At 39.3% G+C, this 16,619-nt stretch overlaps 35 non-coding genes and 1 pseudogene across 35 annotated transcripts; all 36 read right to left on the minus strand.

Annotated features, from left to right (window-relative positions):
• Nucleotides 1–5: 5 nt before the first annotated feature.
• On the minus strand, nucleotides 6–124 carry LOC146030544 (5S ribosomal RNA). Its single transcript, XR_014456035.1, has one exon. It is a non-coding gene; the product is annotated as a 5S ribosomal RNA (ribosomal RNA).
• Nucleotides 125–465: 341 nt separating this feature from the next.
• LOC146030938 (5S ribosomal RNA) lies at nucleotides 466–584 on the minus strand. Its single transcript, XR_014456419.1, has one exon. It is a non-coding gene; the product is annotated as a 5S ribosomal RNA (ribosomal RNA).
• A 345-nt stretch (nucleotides 585–929) lies between these two features.
• Nucleotides 930–1,048, minus strand: LOC146032287 (5S ribosomal RNA). The gene has a single exon (XR_014457729.1). It is a non-coding gene; the product is annotated as a 5S ribosomal RNA (ribosomal RNA).
• Nucleotides 1,049–1,392: 344 nt separating this feature from the next.
• Nucleotides 1,393–1,511, minus strand: LOC146032015 (5S ribosomal RNA). The gene has a single exon (XR_014457464.1). It is a non-coding gene; the product is annotated as a 5S ribosomal RNA (ribosomal RNA).
• Nucleotides 1,512–1,856: 345 nt separating this feature from the next.
• On the minus strand, nucleotides 1,857–1,975 carry LOC146033529 (5S ribosomal RNA). Its single transcript, XR_014458937.1, has one exon. It is a non-coding gene; the product is annotated as a 5S ribosomal RNA (ribosomal RNA).
• Nucleotides 1,976–2,320: 345 nt separating this feature from the next.
• Nucleotides 2,321–2,439, minus strand: LOC146029854 (5S ribosomal RNA). The gene has a single exon (XR_014455419.1). It is a non-coding gene; the product is annotated as a 5S ribosomal RNA (ribosomal RNA).
• Nucleotides 2,440–2,784: 345 nt separating this feature from the next.
• On the minus strand, nucleotides 2,785–2,903 carry LOC146029866 (5S ribosomal RNA). The gene has a single exon (XR_014455430.1). It is a non-coding gene; the product is annotated as a 5S ribosomal RNA (ribosomal RNA).
• A 345-nt stretch (nucleotides 2,904–3,248) lies between these two features.
• Nucleotides 3,249–3,367, minus strand: LOC146030841 (5S ribosomal RNA). Its single transcript, XR_014456325.1, has one exon. It is a non-coding gene; the product is annotated as a 5S ribosomal RNA (ribosomal RNA).
• Nucleotides 3,368–3,711: 344 nt separating this feature from the next.
• Nucleotides 3,712–3,830, minus strand: LOC146029879 (5S ribosomal RNA). Its single transcript, XR_014455442.1, has one exon. It is a non-coding gene; the product is annotated as a 5S ribosomal RNA (ribosomal RNA).
• A 345-nt stretch (nucleotides 3,831–4,175) lies between these two features.
• LOC146033137 (5S ribosomal RNA) lies at nucleotides 4,176–4,294 on the minus strand. Its single transcript, XR_014458548.1, has one exon. It is a non-coding gene; the product is annotated as a 5S ribosomal RNA (ribosomal RNA).
• Nucleotides 4,295–4,639: 345 nt separating this feature from the next.
• LOC146033015 (5S ribosomal RNA) lies at nucleotides 4,640–4,758 on the minus strand. The gene has a single exon (XR_014458426.1). It is a non-coding gene; the product is annotated as a 5S ribosomal RNA (ribosomal RNA).
• A 346-nt stretch (nucleotides 4,759–5,104) lies between these two features.
• On the minus strand, nucleotides 5,105–5,223 carry LOC146030857 (5S ribosomal RNA). Its single transcript, XR_014456340.1, has one exon. It is a non-coding gene; the product is annotated as a 5S ribosomal RNA (ribosomal RNA).
• A 345-nt stretch (nucleotides 5,224–5,568) lies between these two features.
• On the minus strand, nucleotides 5,569–5,687 carry LOC146031608 (5S ribosomal RNA). The gene has a single exon (XR_014457071.1). It is a non-coding gene; the product is annotated as a 5S ribosomal RNA (ribosomal RNA).
• Nucleotides 5,688–6,032: 345 nt separating this feature from the next.
• On the minus strand, nucleotides 6,033–6,151 carry LOC146033808 (5S ribosomal RNA). Its single transcript, XR_014459216.1, has one exon. It is a non-coding gene; the product is annotated as a 5S ribosomal RNA (ribosomal RNA).
• Nucleotides 6,152–6,496: 345 nt separating this feature from the next.
• Nucleotides 6,497–6,615, minus strand: LOC146032235 (5S ribosomal RNA). The gene has a single exon (XR_014457680.1). It is a non-coding gene; the product is annotated as a 5S ribosomal RNA (ribosomal RNA).
• A 345-nt stretch (nucleotides 6,616–6,960) lies between these two features.
• LOC146033016 (5S ribosomal RNA) lies at nucleotides 6,961–7,079 on the minus strand. Its single transcript, XR_014458427.1, has one exon. It is a non-coding gene; the product is annotated as a 5S ribosomal RNA (ribosomal RNA).
• Nucleotides 7,080–7,425: 346 nt separating this feature from the next.
• On the minus strand, nucleotides 7,426–7,544 carry LOC146031610 (5S ribosomal RNA). The gene has a single exon (XR_014457073.1). It is a non-coding gene; the product is annotated as a 5S ribosomal RNA (ribosomal RNA).
• A 345-nt stretch (nucleotides 7,545–7,889) lies between these two features.
• LOC146033809 (5S ribosomal RNA) lies at nucleotides 7,890–8,008 on the minus strand. Its single transcript, XR_014459217.1, has one exon. It is a non-coding gene; the product is annotated as a 5S ribosomal RNA (ribosomal RNA).
• A 345-nt stretch (nucleotides 8,009–8,353) lies between these two features.
• Nucleotides 8,354–8,472, minus strand: LOC146032236 (5S ribosomal RNA). The gene has a single exon (XR_014457681.1). It is a non-coding gene; the product is annotated as a 5S ribosomal RNA (ribosomal RNA).
• A 345-nt stretch (nucleotides 8,473–8,817) lies between these two features.
• Nucleotides 8,818–8,936, minus strand: LOC146030725 (5S ribosomal RNA). The gene has a single exon (XR_014456215.1). It is a non-coding gene; the product is annotated as a 5S ribosomal RNA (ribosomal RNA).
• Nucleotides 8,937–9,281: 345 nt separating this feature from the next.
• On the minus strand, nucleotides 9,282–9,400 carry LOC146033669 (5S ribosomal RNA). The gene has a single exon (XR_014459079.1). It is a non-coding gene; the product is annotated as a 5S ribosomal RNA (ribosomal RNA).
• A 346-nt stretch (nucleotides 9,401–9,746) lies between these two features.
• On the minus strand, nucleotides 9,747–9,865 carry LOC146031563 (5S ribosomal RNA). The gene has a single exon (XR_014457028.1). It is a non-coding gene; the product is annotated as a 5S ribosomal RNA (ribosomal RNA).
• Nucleotides 9,866–10,211: 346 nt separating this feature from the next.
• Nucleotides 10,212–10,330, minus strand: LOC146028127 (5S ribosomal RNA; annotated as a pseudogene).
• A 345-nt stretch (nucleotides 10,331–10,675) lies between these two features.
• LOC146030487 (5S ribosomal RNA) lies at nucleotides 10,676–10,794 on the minus strand. The gene has a single exon (XR_014455980.1). It is a non-coding gene; the product is annotated as a 5S ribosomal RNA (ribosomal RNA).
• Nucleotides 10,795–11,139: 345 nt separating this feature from the next.
• LOC146030406 (5S ribosomal RNA) lies at nucleotides 11,140–11,258 on the minus strand. Its single transcript, XR_014455902.1, has one exon. It is a non-coding gene; the product is annotated as a 5S ribosomal RNA (ribosomal RNA).
• A 344-nt stretch (nucleotides 11,259–11,602) lies between these two features.
• Nucleotides 11,603–11,721, minus strand: LOC146031064 (5S ribosomal RNA). The gene has a single exon (XR_014456542.1). It is a non-coding gene; the product is annotated as a 5S ribosomal RNA (ribosomal RNA).
• A 344-nt stretch (nucleotides 11,722–12,065) lies between these two features.
• On the minus strand, nucleotides 12,066–12,184 carry LOC146030843 (5S ribosomal RNA). The gene has a single exon (XR_014456326.1). It is a non-coding gene; the product is annotated as a 5S ribosomal RNA (ribosomal RNA).
• A 345-nt stretch (nucleotides 12,185–12,529) lies between these two features.
• On the minus strand, nucleotides 12,530–12,648 carry LOC146030762 (5S ribosomal RNA). The gene has a single exon (XR_014456251.1). It is a non-coding gene; the product is annotated as a 5S ribosomal RNA (ribosomal RNA).
• A 345-nt stretch (nucleotides 12,649–12,993) lies between these two features.
• Nucleotides 12,994–13,112, minus strand: LOC146030407 (5S ribosomal RNA). Its single transcript, XR_014455903.1, has one exon. It is a non-coding gene; the product is annotated as a 5S ribosomal RNA (ribosomal RNA).
• A 344-nt stretch (nucleotides 13,113–13,456) lies between these two features.
• On the minus strand, nucleotides 13,457–13,575 carry LOC146029890 (5S ribosomal RNA). The gene has a single exon (XR_014455453.1). It is a non-coding gene; the product is annotated as a 5S ribosomal RNA (ribosomal RNA).
• A 345-nt stretch (nucleotides 13,576–13,920) lies between these two features.
• Nucleotides 13,921–14,039, minus strand: LOC146029901 (5S ribosomal RNA). The gene has a single exon (XR_014455464.1). It is a non-coding gene; the product is annotated as a 5S ribosomal RNA (ribosomal RNA).
• A 345-nt stretch (nucleotides 14,040–14,384) lies between these two features.
• Nucleotides 14,385–14,503, minus strand: LOC146033692 (5S ribosomal RNA). Its single transcript, XR_014459101.1, has one exon. It is a non-coding gene; the product is annotated as a 5S ribosomal RNA (ribosomal RNA).
• Nucleotides 14,504–14,848: 345 nt separating this feature from the next.
• Nucleotides 14,849–14,967, minus strand: LOC146032798 (5S ribosomal RNA). Its single transcript, XR_014458216.1, has one exon. It is a non-coding gene; the product is annotated as a 5S ribosomal RNA (ribosomal RNA).
• A 345-nt stretch (nucleotides 14,968–15,312) lies between these two features.
• LOC146034322 (5S ribosomal RNA) lies at nucleotides 15,313–15,431 on the minus strand. The gene has a single exon (XR_014459729.1). It is a non-coding gene; the product is annotated as a 5S ribosomal RNA (ribosomal RNA).
• Nucleotides 15,432–15,776: 345 nt separating this feature from the next.
• On the minus strand, nucleotides 15,777–15,895 carry LOC146030844 (5S ribosomal RNA). The gene has a single exon (XR_014456327.1). It is a non-coding gene; the product is annotated as a 5S ribosomal RNA (ribosomal RNA).
• A 345-nt stretch (nucleotides 15,896–16,240) lies between these two features.
• Nucleotides 16,241–16,359, minus strand: LOC146030763 (5S ribosomal RNA). The gene has a single exon (XR_014456252.1). It is a non-coding gene; the product is annotated as a 5S ribosomal RNA (ribosomal RNA).
• Nucleotides 16,360–16,619: the final 260 nt, after the last annotated feature.

Below are 16,619 nucleotides of genomic sequence, written 5' to 3' on the forward strand. Positions count from 1 at the left end.
GAAAAAACCTACAGCACCTGGTGTTCCCATGTGGTCTCCCACCCAAGTACTAACCAGGCCCGACACTGCTTAGCTTCCAAGATCAGACGAGATTGGGCGTATCCAATGTGGTATGGCTGTAGGTGAGATACAGGCACTTTTTTTGCCCTCTTCTACAACCAGGTAAGCTAATAAAAAAGTTTCCTAACTGTATTGGCTTACTGAAAAAAATCATGTGTTGGTAATGTAAATAGAACTACAGGACATGATATTAGCAGGTGGTCTCAAATTAAACTACTAAAGAGGCTCAACACTGTTTAGCTGCCAAAAGCAGTTGGAATTGGGGCTAAACAGTGTGGTAAGTCTTTAGGTGATGGCTATTGTGTCTGTTTGACCTCTCCTAAATCTCTGTATTGGCAATAAAAAGAAAAAAGTTTCCAATTTAAATAGCTAGAAAATAAAAACAATTTGCCAGTAATGGGAAAAAACCTACAGCACCTGGTGTTCCCATGTGGTCTCCCACCGAAGTACTAATCAGGCCCAACACTGCTTAGCTTCCAAGATCAGACGAGATTGGGCGTATCCAATGTGGTATGGCTGTAGGTGAGATACAGGCACTTTTTTGCCCTCTTCTACTTCTATAACCAGGTAAGCTAATAAAAAAGTTTCCTAACTGTATTGGCTTACTGAAAAAAATCATGTGTTGGTAATGTAAATAGAACTACAGGACATGATATTAGCAGGTGGTCTCAAATTAAACTACTAAAGAGGCTCAACACTGTTTAGCTGCCAAAAGCAGTTGGAATTGGGCCTAAACAGTGTGGTAAGTCTTTAGGTGATGGCTATTGTGTCTGTTTGACCTCTCCTAAATCTCTGTATTGGCAATAAAAAGAAAAAGTTTCCAATTTAAATAGCTAGAGAATAAAAACAATTTGCCAGTAATGGGAAAAAACCTACAGCACATGGTGTTCCCATGTGGTCTCCCACCCAAGTACTAACCAGGCCCAACACTGCTTAGCTTCCAAGATCAGACGAGATTGGGCGTATCCAATGTGGTATGGCTGTAGGTGAGATACAGGCACTTTTTTGTCCTCTTCTACTTCTATAACCAGGTAAGCTTATAAAAAAGTTTCCTAACTGTATTGGCTTACTGAAAAAAATCATGTGTTGGTAATGTAAATAGAACTACAGGACATGATATTAGCAGGTGATCTCAAATTAAACTACTAAAGAGGCTCAACACTGTTTAGCTGCCAAAACCAGTTGGAATTGGGCCTAAACAGTGTGGTAAGTCTTTAGGTGATGGCTATTGTGTCTGTTTGACCTCTCCCAAATGTCTGTATTGGCAATAAAAAGATAAAGTTTCCAATTTAAATAGCTAGAGAATAAAACAATTTGCCAGTAATGGAAAAAAACCTACAGCACCTGGTGTTCCCATGTGGTCTCCCACCCAAGTACTAACCAGGCCCAACACTGCTTAGCTTCCAAGATCAGACAGGATTGGGCATATCCAATGTGGTATGGCTGTAGGTGAGATGCAAGCACTTTTTTGCCCTCTTCTACTTCTATAACAAGTTTAGTTAATAAAAAAGTTTCCTAACTGTATTGGCTTACTGAAAAAAATCATGTGTTGGTAATGTAAAAAGACCTACAGGACATGATATTAGCAGGTGGTCTCAAATTAAACTACTAAAGAGGCTCAACACTGTTTAGCTGCCAAAAGCAGTTGGAATTGCGTCTAAACAGTGTGGTAAGTCTTTAGGTGATGGCTATTGTGTCTGTTTGACCTCTCCCAAATCTCTGTATTGGCAATAAAAAGAAAAAGTTTCCAATTTAAATAGCTAGAAAATAAAAACAATTTGCCAGTAATGGGAAAAAACCTACAGCACCTGGTGTTCCCATGTGGTCTCCCACCAAAGTACTAACCAGGCCCAACACTGCTTAGTTTCCAAGATCAGACGAGATTGGGCGTATCCAATATGGTATGGCTGTAGGTGAGATTCAGGCACTTTTTTGCCCTCTTCTACTTCTATAACCAGGTAAGCTAATAAAAAAGTTTCCTAACTGTATTGGCTTACTGAAAAAAATCATGTGTTGGTAATGTAAAAAGACCTACAGGACATGATATTAGCAGGTGGTCTCAAATTAAACTACTAAAGAGGCTCAACACTGTTTAGCTGCCAAAAGCAGTTGGAATTGGGCCTAAACAGTGTGGTAAGTCTTTAGGTGATGGCTATTGTGTCTGTTTGACCTCTCCTAAATCTCTGTATTGGCAATAAAAAGAAAAAGTTTCCAATTTAAATAGCTAGAGAATAAAAACAATTTGCCAGTAATGGGAAAAAACCTACAGCACCTGGTGTTCCCATGTGGTCTCCCACCCAAGTACTAACCAGGCCCAACACTGCTTAGCTTCCAAGATCAGACGGGATTGGGCGTATCCAATGTGGTATGGCTGTAGGTGAGATGCAAGCACTTTTTTGCCCTCTTCTACTTCTATAACAAGGTAAGTTAATAAAAAAGTTTCCTAACTGTATTGGCTTACTGAAAAAAATCAAGTGTTGGTAATGTAAAAAGATCTACAGGACATGATATTAGCAGGTGGTCTCAAATTAAACTACTAAAGAGGCTCAACACTGTTTAGCTGCCAAAAGCAGTTGGAATTGGGCCTAAACAGTGTGGTAAGTCTTTAGGTGATGGCTATTGTGTCTGTTTGACCTCTCCCAAATCTCTGTATTGGCAATAAAAAGAAAAAGTTTCCAATTTAAATAGCTAGAAAATAAAAACAATTTGCCAGTAATGGGAAAAAACCTACAGCACCTGGTGTTCCCATGTGGTCTCCCACCCAAGTACTAACCAGGCCCAACACTGCTTAGCTTCCAAGATCAGACGGGATTGGGCGTATCCAATGTGGTATGGCTGTAGGTGAGATGCAAGCACTTTTTTGCCCTCTTCTACTTCTATAACAAGTTAAGTTAATAAAAAAGTTTCCTAACTGTATTGGCTTACTGAAAAAAATCATGTGTTGGTAATGTAAAAAGACCTACAGGACATGATATTAGCAGGTGGTCTCAAATTAAACTACTAAAGAGGCTCAACACTGTTTAGCTGCCAAAAGCAGTTGGAATTGCGTCTAAACAGTGTGGTAAGTCTTTAGGTGATGGCTATTGTGTCTGTTTGACCTCTCCCAAATCTCTGTATTGGCAATAAAAAGAAAAAGTTTCCAATTTAAATAGCTAGAAAATAAAAACAATTTGCCAGTAATGGGAAAAAACCTACAGCACCTGGCGTTCCCATGTGGTCTCCCACCCAAGTACTAACCAGGCCCAACACTGCTTAGCTTCCAAGATCAGACGAGATTGGGCGTATCCAATGTGGTATGGCTGTAGGTGAAATACAGGCACTTTTTTGCCCTCTTCTACTTCTATAACCAGGTAAGCTAATAAAAAAGTTTCCTAACTGTATTGGCTTACTGAAAAAAATCATGTGTTGGTAATGTAAATAGAACTACAGGACATGATATTAGCAGGTGGTCTCAAATTAAACTACTAAAGAGACTCAACACTGTTTAGCTGCCAAAACCAGTTGGAATTGGGCCTAAACACTGTGGTAAGTCTTTAGGTGATGGCTATTGTGTCGGTTTGACCCTCCCAAATGTCTGTATTGGCAATAAAAAGATAAAGTTTCCAATTTAAATAGCTAGAGAATAAAAACAATTTGCCAGTAATGGAAAAAAACCTACAGCACCTGGTGTTCCCATGTGGTCTCCCACCCAAGTACTAACCAGGCCCAACACTGCTTAGCTTCCAAGATCAGACGGGATTGGGCGTATCCAATGTGGTATGGCTGTAGGTGAGATGCAAGCACTTTTTTGCCCTCTTCTACTTCTATAACAAGTTAAGTTAATAAAAAAGTTTCCTAACTGTATTGGCTTACTGAAAAAAATCATGTGTTGGTAATGTAAAAAGACCTACAGGACATGATATTAGCAGGTGATCTCAAATTAAACTACTAAAGAGGCTCAACACTGTTTAGCTGCCAAAAGCAGTTGGAATTGCGTCTAAACAGTGTGGTAAGTCTTTAGGTGATGGCTATTGTGTCTGTTTGACCTCTCCCAAATCTCTGTATTGGCAATAAAAAGAAAAAGTTTCCAATTTAAATAGCTAGAAAATAAAAACAATTTGCCAGTAATGGGAAAAAACCTACAGCACCTGGTGTTCTCATGTGGTCTCCCACCCAAGTACTAACCAGGCCCAACACTGCTTAGCTTCCAAGATCAGACAAGATTGGGCGTATCCAATGTGGTATGGCTGTAAGTGAGATTCAGGCACTTTTTTGCCCTCTTCTACTTCTATAACCAGGTAAGCTAATAAAAAAGTTTCCTAACTGTATTGGCTTACTGAAAAAAATCATGTGTTGGTAATGTAAATAGAACTACAGGACATGATATTAGCAGGTGGTCTCAAATTAAACTACTAAAGAGGCTCAACACTGTTTAGCTGCCAAAAGCAGTTGGAATTGGGCCTAAACAGTGTGGTAAGTCTTTAGGTGATGGCTATTGTGTCTGTTTGACCTCTCCCAAATCTCTGTATTGGCAATAAAAAGAAAAAGTTTCCAATTTAAATAGCTAGAAAATAAAAACAATTTGCCAGTAATGGGAAAAAACCTACAGCACCTGGTGTTCCCATGTAGTCTCCCACCCAAGTACTAACCAGGCTCAACACTGCTTAGCTTCCAAGATCAGACGGGATTGGGCGTATCCAATGTGGTATGGCTGTAGGTGAGATGCAAGCACTTTTTTGCCCTCTTCTACTTCTATAACAAGGTAAGTTAATAAAAAAGTTTCCTAACTGTATTGGCTTACTGAAAAAAAATCATGTGTTGGTAATGTAAAAAGACCTACAGGACATGATATTAGCAGGTGGTCTCAAATTAAACTACTAAAGAGGCTCAATACTGTTTAGCTGCCAAAAGCAGTTGGAATTGCGTCTAAACAGTGTGGTAAGTCTTTAGGTGATGGCTATTGTGTCTGTTTGACCTCTCCCAAATCTCTGTATTGGCAATAAATAGAAAAAGTTTCCAATTTAAATAGCTAGAAAATAAAAACAATTTGCCAGTAATGGGAAAAAACCTACAGCACCTGGTGTTCCCATGTGGTCTCCCACCCAAGTACTAACCAGGCCCAACACTGCTTAGCTTCCAAGATCAGACGAGATTGGGCGTATCCAATGTGGTATGGCTGTAAGTGAAATTCAGGCACTTTTTTGCCCTCTTCTACTTCTATAACCAGGTAAGCTAATAAAAAAGTTTCCTAACTGTATTGGCTTACTGAAAAAAATCATGTGTTCGTAATGTAAAAAGACCTACAGGACATGATATTAGCAGGTGGTCTCAAATTAAACTACTAAAGAGGCTCAATACTGTTTAGCTGCCAAAAGCAGTTGGAATTGCGTCTAAACAGTGTGGTAAGTCTTTAGGTGATGGCTATTGTGTCTGTTTGACCTCTCCCAAATCTCTGTATTGGCAATAAAAAGAAAAAGTTTCCAATTTAAATAGCTAGAAAATAAAAACAATTTGCCAGTAATGGGAAAAAACCTACAGCACCTGGTGTTCCCATGTAGTCTCCCACCCAAGTACTAACCAGGCCCAACACTGCTTAGCTTCCAAGATCAGACGGGATTGGGCGTACCCAATGTGGTATGGCTGTAGGTGAGATGAAAGCACTTTTTTGCCCTCTTCTACTTCTATAACAAGTTAAGTTAATAAAAAAGTTTGTTAACTGTATTGGCTTACTGAAAAAAATCATGTGTTGGTAATGTAAAAAGACCTACAGGACATGATATTAGCAGGTGGTCTCAAATTAAACTACTAAAGAGGCTCAACACTGTTTAGCTGCCAAAAGCAGTTGGAATTGCGTCTAAACAGTGTGGTAAGTCTTTAGGTGATGGCTATTGTGTCTGTTTGACCTCTCCCAAATCTCTGTATTGGCAATAAAAAGAAAAAGTTTCCAATTTAAATAGCTAGAAAATAAAAACAATTTGCCAGTAATGGGAAAAAACCTACAGCACCTGGCGTTCCCATGTGGTCTCCCACCCAAGTACTAACCAGGCCCAACACTGCTTAGCTTCCAAGATCAGACGAGATTTGGCATATCCAATGTGGTATGGCTGTAGGTGAGATACAGGCACTTTTTTGCCCTCTTCTACTTCTATAACCAGGTAAGCTAATAAAAAAGTTTCCTAACTGTATTGGCTTACTGAAAAAAATCATGTGATTGTAATGTAAATAGAACTACAGGACATGATATTAGCAGGTGGTCTCAAATTAAACTACTAAAGAGACTCAACACTGTTTAGCTGCCAAAAGCAGTTGGAATTGGGCCTAAACAGTGTGGTAAGTCTTTAGGTGATGGCTATTGTGTCTGTTTGACCTCTCCTAAATCTCTGTATTGGCAATAAAAAGAAAAAGTTTCCAATTTAAATAGCTAGAGAATAAAAACAATTTGCCAGTAATGGGAAAAAACCTACAGCACCTGGTGTTCCCATGTTGTCTCCCACCCAAGTACTAACCAGGCCCAACACTGCTTAGCTTCCAAGATCAGACGGGATTGGGCGTATCCAATGTGGTATGGCTGTAGGTGAGATGCAAGCACTTTTTTGCCCTCTTCTACTTCTATAACAAGGTAAGTTAATAAAAAAGTTTCCTAACTGTATTGGCTTACTGAAAAAAATCATGTGTTGGTAATGTAAATAGAACTACAGGACATGATATTAGCAGGTGGTCTCAAATTAAACTACTAAAGAGGCTCAACACTGTTTAGCTGCCAAAAGCAGTTGGAATTGGGCCTAAACAGTGTGGTAAGTCTTTAGGTGATGGCTATTGTGTCTGTTTGACCTCTCCTAAATGTCTGTATTGGCAATAAAAAGAAAAAGTTTTCAATTTAAATAGCTAGAGAATAAAAACAATTTGCCAGTAATGGGAAAAAACCTACAGCACCTGGTGTTCCCATGTAGTCTCCCACCCAAGTACTAACCAGGCTCAACACTGCTTAGCTTCCAAGATCAGACGGGATTGGGCGTATCCAATGTGGTATGGCTGTAGGTGAGATGCAAGCACTTTTTTGCCCTCTTCTACTTCTATAACAAGGTAAGTTAATAAAAAAGTTTCCTAACTGTATTGGCTTACTGAAAAAAAATCATGTGTTGGTAATGTAAAAAGACCTACAGGACATGATATTAGCAGGTGGTCTCAAATTAAACTACTAAAGAGGCTCAATACTGTTTAGCTGCCAAAAGCAGTTGGAATTGCGTCTAAACAGTTTGGTAAGTCTTTAGGTGATGGCTATTGTGTCTGTTTGACCTCTCCCAAATCTCTGTATTGGCAATAAAAAGAAAAAGTTTCCAATTTAAATAGCTAGAAAATAAAAACAATTTGCCAGTAATGGGAAAAAACCTACAGCACCTGGTGTTCCCATGTAGTCTCCCACCCAAGTACTAACCAGGCCCAACACTGCTTAGCTTCCAAGATCAGACGGGATTGGGCGTACCCAATGTGGTATGGCTGTAGGTGAGATGAAAGCACTTTTTTGCCCTCTTCTACTTCTATAACAAGTTAAGTTAATAAAAAAGTTTGTTAACTGTATTGGCTTACTGAAAAAAATCATGTGTTGGTAATGTAAAAAGACCTACAGGACATGATATTAGCAGGTGGTCTCAAATTAAACTACTAAAGAGGCTCAACACTGTTTAGCTGCCAAAAGCAGTTGGAATTGCGTCTAAACAGTGTGGTAAGTCTTTAGGTGATGGCTATTGTGTCTGTTTGACCTCTCCCAAATCTCTGTATTGGCAATAAAAAGAAAAAGTTTCCAATTTAAATAGCTAGAAAATAAAAACAATTTGCCAGTAATGGGAAAAAACCTACAGCACCTGGCGTTCCCATGTGGTCTCCCACCCAAGTACTAACCAGGCCCAACACTGCTTAGCTTCCAAGATCAGACGAGATTTGGCATATCCAATGTGGTATGGCTGTAGGTGAGATACAGGCACTTTTTTGCCCTCTTCTACTTCTATAACCAGGTAAGCTAATAAAAAAGTTTCCTAACTGTATTGGCTTACTGAAAAAAATCATGTGATTGTAATGTAAATAGAACTACAGGACATGATATTAGCAGGTGGTCTCAAATTAAACTACTAAAGAGACTCAACACTGTTTAGCTGCCAAAAGCAGTTGGAATTGGGCCTAAACAGTGTGGTAAGTCTTTAGGTGATGGCTATTGTGTCTGTTTGACCTCTCCTAAATCTCTGTATTGGCAATAAAAAGAAAAAGTTTCCAATTTAAATAGCTAGAGAATAAAAACAATTTGCCAGTAATGGGAAAAAACCTACAGCACCTGGTGTTCCCATGTTGTCTCCCACCCAAGTACTAACCAGGCCCAACACTGCTTAGCTTCCAAGATCAGACGGGATTGGGCGTATCCAATGTGGTATGGCTGTAGGTGAGATGCAAGCACTTTTTTGCCCTCTTCTACTTCTATAACAAGTTAAGTTAATAAAAAAGTTTCCTAACTGTATTGGCTTACTGAAAAAAATCATGTGTTGGTAATGTAAAAAGACCTACAGGACATGATATTAGCAGGTGGTCTCAAATTAAACTACTAAAGAGGCTCAACACTGTTTAGCTGCCAAAAGCAGTTGGAATTGCATCTAAACAGTGTGGTAAGTCTTTAGGTGATGGCTATTGTGTCTGTTTGACCTCTCCCAAATCTCTGTATTGGCAATAAAAAGAAAAAGTTTCCAATTTAAATAGCTAGAAAATAAAAACAATTTGCCAGTAAGGCGAAAAAACCTACAGCACCTGGTGTTCCCATGTGGTCTCCCACCCAAGTACTAACCAGGCCCAACACTGCTTAGCTTCCAAGATCAGACGGGATTGGGCGTATCCAATGTGGTATGGCTGTAGTTGAGATGCAAGCACTTTTTTGCCCTCTTCTACTTCTATAACAAGTTAAGTTAATAAAAAAGTTTCCTAACTGTATTGGCTTACTGAAAAAAATCATGTGTTGGTAATGTAAAAAGACCTACAGGACATGATATTAGCAGGTGGTCTCAAATTAAACTACTAAAGAGGCTCAACACTGTTTAGCTGCCAAAAGCAGTTGGAATTGCATCTAAACAGTGTGGTAAGTCTTTAGGTGATGGCTATTGTGTCTGTTTGACCTCTCCCAAATCTCTGTATTGGCAATAAAAAGAAAAAGTTTCCAATTTAAATAGCTAGAAAATAAAAACAATTTGCCAGTAATGGGAAACAACCTACAGCACCTGGCGTTTCCATGTGGTCTCCCACCCAAGTACTAACCAGGCCCAACACTGCTTAGCTTCCAAGATCAGACAGGATTGGGCGTATCCAATGTGGTATGGCTGTAGGTGAGATGCAAGCACTTTTTTGCCCTCTTCTACTTCTATAACAAGTTAAGTTAATAAAAAAGTTTTCTAACTGTATTGGCTTACTGAAAAAAATCATGTGTTGGTAATGTAAAAAGACCTACAGGACATGATATTAGCAGGTGGTCTCAAATTAAACTACTAAAGAGGCTCAACACTGTTTAGCTGCCAAAAGCAGTTGGAATTGGGCCTAAACAGTGTGGTAAGTCTTTAGGTGATGGCTATTGTGTCTGTTTGACCTCTCCTAAATCTCTGTATTGGCAATAAAAAGAAAAAAGTTTCCAATTTAAATAGCTAGAAAATAAAAACAATTTGCCAGTAATGGGAAAAAACCTACAGCACCTGGTGTTCCCATGTGGTCTCCCACCCAAGTACTAACCAGGCCCAACACTGCTTAGCTTCCAAGATCAGACGAGATTGGACGTATCCAATGTGGTATGGCTGTAGGTGAGATACAGGCACTTTTTTGCCCTCTTCTACTTCTATAACCAGGAAAGCTTATAAAAAAGTTTCCTAACTGTATTGGCTTACTGAAAAAAATCATGTGTTGGTAATGTAAATAGAACTACAGGACATGATATTAGCAGGTGATCTCAAATTAAACTACTAAAGAGGCTCAACACTGTTTAGCTGCCAAAACCAGTTGGAATTGGGCCTAAACAGTGTGGTAAGTCTTTAGATGATGGCTATTGTGTCTGTTTGACCTCTCCCAAATCTCTGTATTGGCAATAAAGAGAAAAAAGTTTACAATTTAAAAATCTAGAGAATAAAAACAATTTGCCAGTAATGGGAAAAAACATACAGCACCTGTTGTTCCCATGTGGTCTCCCACCCAATTACTAACCAAGCCCAACACTGCTTAGCTTCCAAGATCAGACGAGATTGGGCGTAACCAATGAGGTATGGCTGTAGGTGAGATACAGGCAATTTTTTGCCCTCTTCTACTTCTATAACCAGGTAAGCTAATAAAAAAGTTTCCTAACTGTATTGGCTTCCTGAAAAAAATCATGTGTTGGTAATGTAAAAAGACCTACAGGACATAATATTAGCAGGTGGTCTCAAATTAAACTACTAAAGAGGCTCAACACTGTTTAGCTGCCAAAAGCAGTTGGAATTGGGCCGAAACATTGTGGTAAGTCTTTAGGTGATGGCTATTGTGTCTGTTTGACCTCTCCCAAATGTCTGTATTGGCAATAAAAAGATAAAGTTTCCAATTTAAATAGCTAGAGAATACAAACAATTTGCCAGTAATGGAAAAAAACCTACAGTACCTGGTGTTCCCATGTGGTCTCCCACCCAAGTACTAACCAGGCCCAACACTGCTTAGCTTCCAAGATCAGACGGGATTGGGCGTATCCAATGTGGTATGGCTGTAGGTGAGATGCAAGCACTTTTTTGCCCTCTTCTACTTCTATAACAAGTTAAGTTAATAAAAAAGTTTCCTAACTGTATTGGCTTACTGAAAAAAATCATGTGTTGGTAATGTAAAAAGACCTAAAGGACATGATATTAGCAGGTGGTCTCAAATTAAACTACTAAAGAGGCTCAACACTGTTTAGCTGCCAAAAGCAGTTGGAATTGGGCCTAAACAGTGTGGTAAGTCTTTAGGTGATGGCTATTGTGTCTGTTTGACCTCTCCTAAATCTCTGTATTGGCAATAAAAAGAAAAAGTTTCCAATTTAAATAGCTAGAGAATAAAAACAATTTGCCAGTAATGGGAAAAAACCTACAGCACCTGGTGTTCACATGTGGTCTCCCACCCAAGTACTAACCAGGCCCAACACTGCTTAGCTTCCAAGATCAGACGGGATTGGGCGTATCCAATGTGGTATGGCTGTAGGTGAGATGCAAGCACTTTTTTGCCCTCTTCTACTTCTATAACAAGGTAAGTTAATAAAAAAGTTTCCTAACTGTGTTGGCTTACTGAAAAAAATCATGTGTTGGTAATGTAAAAAGACCTACAGGACATGATATTAGCAGGTGGTCTCAAATTAAACTACTAAAGAGGCTCAACACTGTTTAGCTGCCAAAAGCAGTTGGAATTGGGCCTAAACAGTGTGGTAAGTCTTTAGGTGATGGCTATTGTGTCTGTTTGACCTCTCCCAAATCTCTGTATTGGCAATAAAAAGAAAAAGTTTCCAATTTAAATAGCTAGAAAATAAAAACAATTTGCCAGTAATGGGAAAAACCTACTGCACCTGGTGTTCCCATGTGGTCTCCCACCCAAGTACTAACCAGGCCCAACACTGCTTAGCTTCCAAGATCAGACGGGATTGGGCGTATCCAATGTGGTATGGCTGTAGGTGAGATGCAAGCACTTTTTGCCCTCTTCTACTTCTATAACAAGTTAAGTTAATAAAAAAGTTTCCTAACTGTATTGGCTTACTGAAAAAAATCATGTGTTGGTAATGTAAAAAGACCTACAGGACATGATATTAGCAGGTGGTCTCAAATTAAACTACTAAAGAGGCTCAACACTGTTTAGCTGCCAAAAGCAGTTGGAATTGCGTCTAAACAGTGTGGTAAGTCTTTAGGTGATGGCTATTGTGTCTGTTTGACCTCTCCCAAATCTCTGTATTGGCAATAAAAAGAAAAAGTTTCCAATTTAAATAGCTAGAAAATAAAAACAATTTGCCAGTAATGGGAAAAAACCTACAGCACCTGGCGTTCCCATGTGGTCTCCCACCCAAGTACTAACCAGGCCCAACACTGCTTAGCTTCCAAGATCAGACGAGATTGGGCGTATCCAATGTGGTATGGCTGTAGGTGAGATACAGGCACTTTTTTGCCCTCTTCTACTTCTATAACCAGGTAAGCTAATAAAAAAGTTTCCTAACTGTATTGGCTTACTGAAAAAAATCATGTGTTGGTAATGTAAATAGAACTACAGGACATGATATTAGCAGGTGGTCTCAAATTAAACTACTAAAGAGGCTCAACACTGTTTAGCTGCCAAAACCAGTTGGAATTGGGCCTAAACAGTGTGGTAAGTCTTTAGGTGATGGCTATTGTGTCTGTTTGACCTCTCCCAAATGTCTGTATTGGCAATAAAAAGATAAAGTTTCCAATTTAAATTGCTAGAGAATAAAAACAATTTGCCAGTAATGGAAAAAAACCTACAGCACCTGGTGTTCCCGTGTGGTCTCCCACCCAAGTACTAACCAGGCCCAACACTGCTTAGCTTCCAAGATCAGACGAGATTGGGCGTATCCAATGTGGTATGGCTGTAGGTGAGATACAGGCACTTTTTTGCCCTCTTCTACTTCTATAACCAGGTAAGCTAATAAAAAAGTTTCCTAACTGTATTGGCTTACTGAAAAAAATCATGTGTTGGTAATGTAAATAGAACTACAGGACATGATATTAGCAGGTGGTCTCAAATTAAACTACTAAAGAGGCTCAACACTGTTTAGCTGCCAAAAGCAGTTGGAATTGGGCCTAAACAGTGTGGTAAGTCTTTAGGTGATGGCTATTGTGTCTGTTTGACCTCTCCTAAATCTCTGTATTGGCAATAAAAAGAAAAAGTTTCCAATTTAAATAGCTAGAGAATAAAAACAATTTGCCAGTAATGGGAAAAAACCTACAGCACCTGGTGTTCACATGTGGTCTCCCACCCAAGTACTAACCAGGCCCAACACTGCTTAGCTTCCAAGATCAGACGGGATTGGGCGTATCCAATGTGGTATGGCTGTAGGTGAGATGCAAGCACTTTTTTGCCCTCTTCTACTTCTATAACAAGGTAAGTTAATAAAAAAGTTTCCTAACTGTATTGGCTTACTGAAAAAAATCATGTGTTGGTAATGTAAAAAGACCTACAGGACATGATATTAGCAGGTGGTCTCAAATTAAACTACTAAAGAGGCTCAACACTGTTTAGCTGCCAAAAGCAGTTGGAATTGGGCCTAAACAGTGTGGTAAGTCTTTAGGTGATGGCTATTGTGTCTGTTTGACCTCTCCCAAATCTCTGTATTGGCAATAAAAAGAAAAAGTTTCCAATTTAAATAGCTAGAAAATAAAAACAATTTGCCAGTAATGGGAAAAACCTACAGCACCTGGTGTTCCCATGTGGTCTCCCACCCAAGTACTAACCAGGCCCAACACTGCTTAGCTTCCAAGATCAGACGGGATTGGGCGTATCCAATGTGGTATGGCTGTAGGTGAGATGCAAGCACTTTTTTGCCCTCTTCTACTTCTATAACAAGGTAAGTTAATAAAAAAGTTTCCTAACTGTATTGGCTTACTGAAAAAAATCAAGTGTTGGTAATGTAAAAAGACCTACAGGACATGATATTAGCAGGTGGTCTCAAATTAAACTACTAAAGAGGCTCAACACTGATTAGCTGCCAAAAGCAGTTGGAATTGAGCCTAAACAGTGTGGTAAGTCTTTAGGTGATGGCTATTGTGTCTGTTTGACCTCTCCCAAATCTCTGTATTGGCAATAAAAAGAAAAAGTTTCCAATTTAAATAGCTAGAAAATAAAAACAATTTGCCAGTAATGGGAAAAAACCTACAGCACCTGGTGTTCCCATGTGGTCTCCCACCCAAGTACTAACCAGGCCCAACACTGCTTAGCTTCCAAGATCAGACGGGATTGGGCGTATCCAATGTGGTATGGCTGTAGGTGAGATGCAAGCACTTTTTTGCCCTCTTCTACTTCTATAACAAGTTAAGTTAATAAAAAAGTTTCCTAACTGTATTGGCTTACTGAAAAAAATCATGTGTTGGTAATGTAAAAAGACCTACAGGACATGATATTAGCAGGTGGTCTCAAATTAAACTACTAAAGAGGCTCAACACTGTTTAGCTGCCAAAAGCAGTTGGAATTGCGTCTAAACAGTGTGGTAAGTCTTTAGGTGATGGCTATTGTGTCTGTTTGACCTCTCCCAAATCTCTGTATTGGCAATAAAAAGAAAAAGTTTCCAATTTAAATAGCTAGAAAATAAAAACAATTTGCCAGTAATGGGAAAAAAGCTACAGCACCTGGCGTTCCCATGTGGTCTCCCACCCAAGTACTAACCAGGCCCAACACTGCTTAGCTACCAAGATCAGACGAGATTGGGCGTATCCAATGTGGTATGGCTGTAGGTGAGATGCAAGCACTTTTTTGCCCTCTTCTACTTCTATAACAAGTTAAGTTAATAAAAAAGTTTCCTAACTGTATTGGCTTACTGAAAAAAATCATGTGTTGGTAATGTAAAAAGACCTACAGGACATGATATTAGCAGGTGGTCTCAAATTAAACTACTAAAGAGGCTCAACACTGTTTAGCTGCCAAAAGCAGTTGGAATTGCGTCTAAACAGTGTGGTAAGTCTTTAGGTGATGGCTATTGTGTCTGTTTGACCTCTCCCAAATCTCTGTATTGGCAATAAAAAGAAAAAGTTTCCAATTTAAATAGCTAGAAAATAAAAACAATTTGCCAGTAATAAGAAAAAACCTACAGCACCTGGTGTTCCCATGTGGTCTCCCACCCAAGTACTAACCAGGCCCAACACTGCTTAGCTTCCAAGATCAGACAAGATTGGGCGTATCCAATGTGGTATGGCTGTAAGTGAGATTCAGGCACTTTTTTGCCCTCTTCTACTTCTATAACCAGGTAAGCTAATAAAAAAGTTTCCTAACTGTATTGGCTTACTGAAAAAAATCATGTGTTGGTAATGTAAATAGAACTACAGGACATGATATTAGCAGGTGGTCTCAAATTAAACTACTAAAGAGGCTCAACACTGTTTAGCTGCCAAAAGCAGTTGGAATTGGGCCTAAACAGTGTGGTAAGTCTTTAGGTGATGGCTATTGTGTCTGTTTGACCTCTCCTAAATCTCTGTATTGGCAATAAAAAGAAAAAGTTTCCAATTTAAATAGCTAGAGAATAAAAACAATTTGCCAGTAATGGGAAAAAACCTACAGCACCTGGTGTTCCCATGTGGTCTCCCACCCAAGTACTAACCAGGCCCAACACTGCTTAGCTTCCAAGATCAGACAGGATTGTGCGTATCCAATGTGATATGGCTGTAGGTGAGATGCAAGCACTCTTTTGCCCTCTTCTACTTCTATAACAAGGTAAGTTAATAAAAAAGTTTCCTAACTGTATTGGCTTACTGAAAAAAATCATGTGTTGGTAATGTAAAAAGACCTACAGGACATGATATTAGCAGGTGGTCTCAAATTAAACTACTAAAGAGGCTCAACACTGTTTAGCTGCCAAAAGCAGTTGGAATTGCGTCTAAACAGTGTGGTAAGTCTTTAGGTGATGGCTATTGTGTCTGTTTGACCTCTCCCAAATCTCTGTATTGGCAATAAAAAGAAAAAGTTTCCAATTTAAATAGCTAGAAAATAAAAACAATTTGCCAGTAATGGGAAAAAACCTACAGCACCTGGCGTTCCCATGTGGTCTCCCACCCAAGTACTAACCAGGCCCAACACTGCTTAGCTTCCAAGATCAGACGAGATTGGGCGTATCCAATGTGGTATGGCTGTAGGTGAGATTCAGGCACTTTTTTGCCCTCTTCTACTTCTATAACCAGGTAAGCTAATAAAAAAGTTTCCTAACTGTATTGGCTTACTGAAAAAAATCATGTGTTGGTAATGTAAATAGAACTACAGGACATGATATTAGCAGGTGGTCTCAAATTAAACTACTAAAGAGGCTCAACACTGTTTAGCTGCCAAAACCAGTTGGAATTGGGCCTAAACAGTGTGGTAAGTCTTTAGGTGATGGCTATTGTGTCTGTTTGACCTCTCCCAAATGTCTGTATTGGCAATAAAAAGATAAAGTTTCCAATTTAAATTGCTAGAGAATAAAAACAATTTGCCAGTAATGGAAAAAAACCTACAGCACCTGGTGTTCCCGTGTGGTCTCCCACCCAAGTACTAACCAGGCCCAACACTGCTTAGCTTCCAAGATCAGACGAGATTGGGCGTATCCAATGTGGTATGGCTGTAGGTGAGATACAGGCACTTTTTTGCCCTCTTCTACTTCTATAACCAGGTAAGCTAATAAAAAAGTTTCCTAACTGTATTGGCTTACTGAAAAAAATCATGTGTTGGTAATGTAAATAGAACTACAGGACATGATATTAGCAGGTGGTCTCAAATTAAACTACTAAAGAGGCTCAACACTGTTTAGCTGCCAAAAGCAGTTGGAATTGGGCCTAAACAGTGTGGTAAGTCTTTAGGTGATGGCTATTGTGTCTGTTTGACCTCTC

Source organism: Crinia signifera, chromosome 8, assembly GCF_055691185.1.
Source record: "Crinia signifera chromosome 8, ASM5569118v1, whole genome shotgun sequence".
Taxonomy (NCBI): domain Eukaryota; kingdom Metazoa; phylum Chordata; class Amphibia; order Anura; family Myobatrachidae; genus Crinia; species Crinia signifera.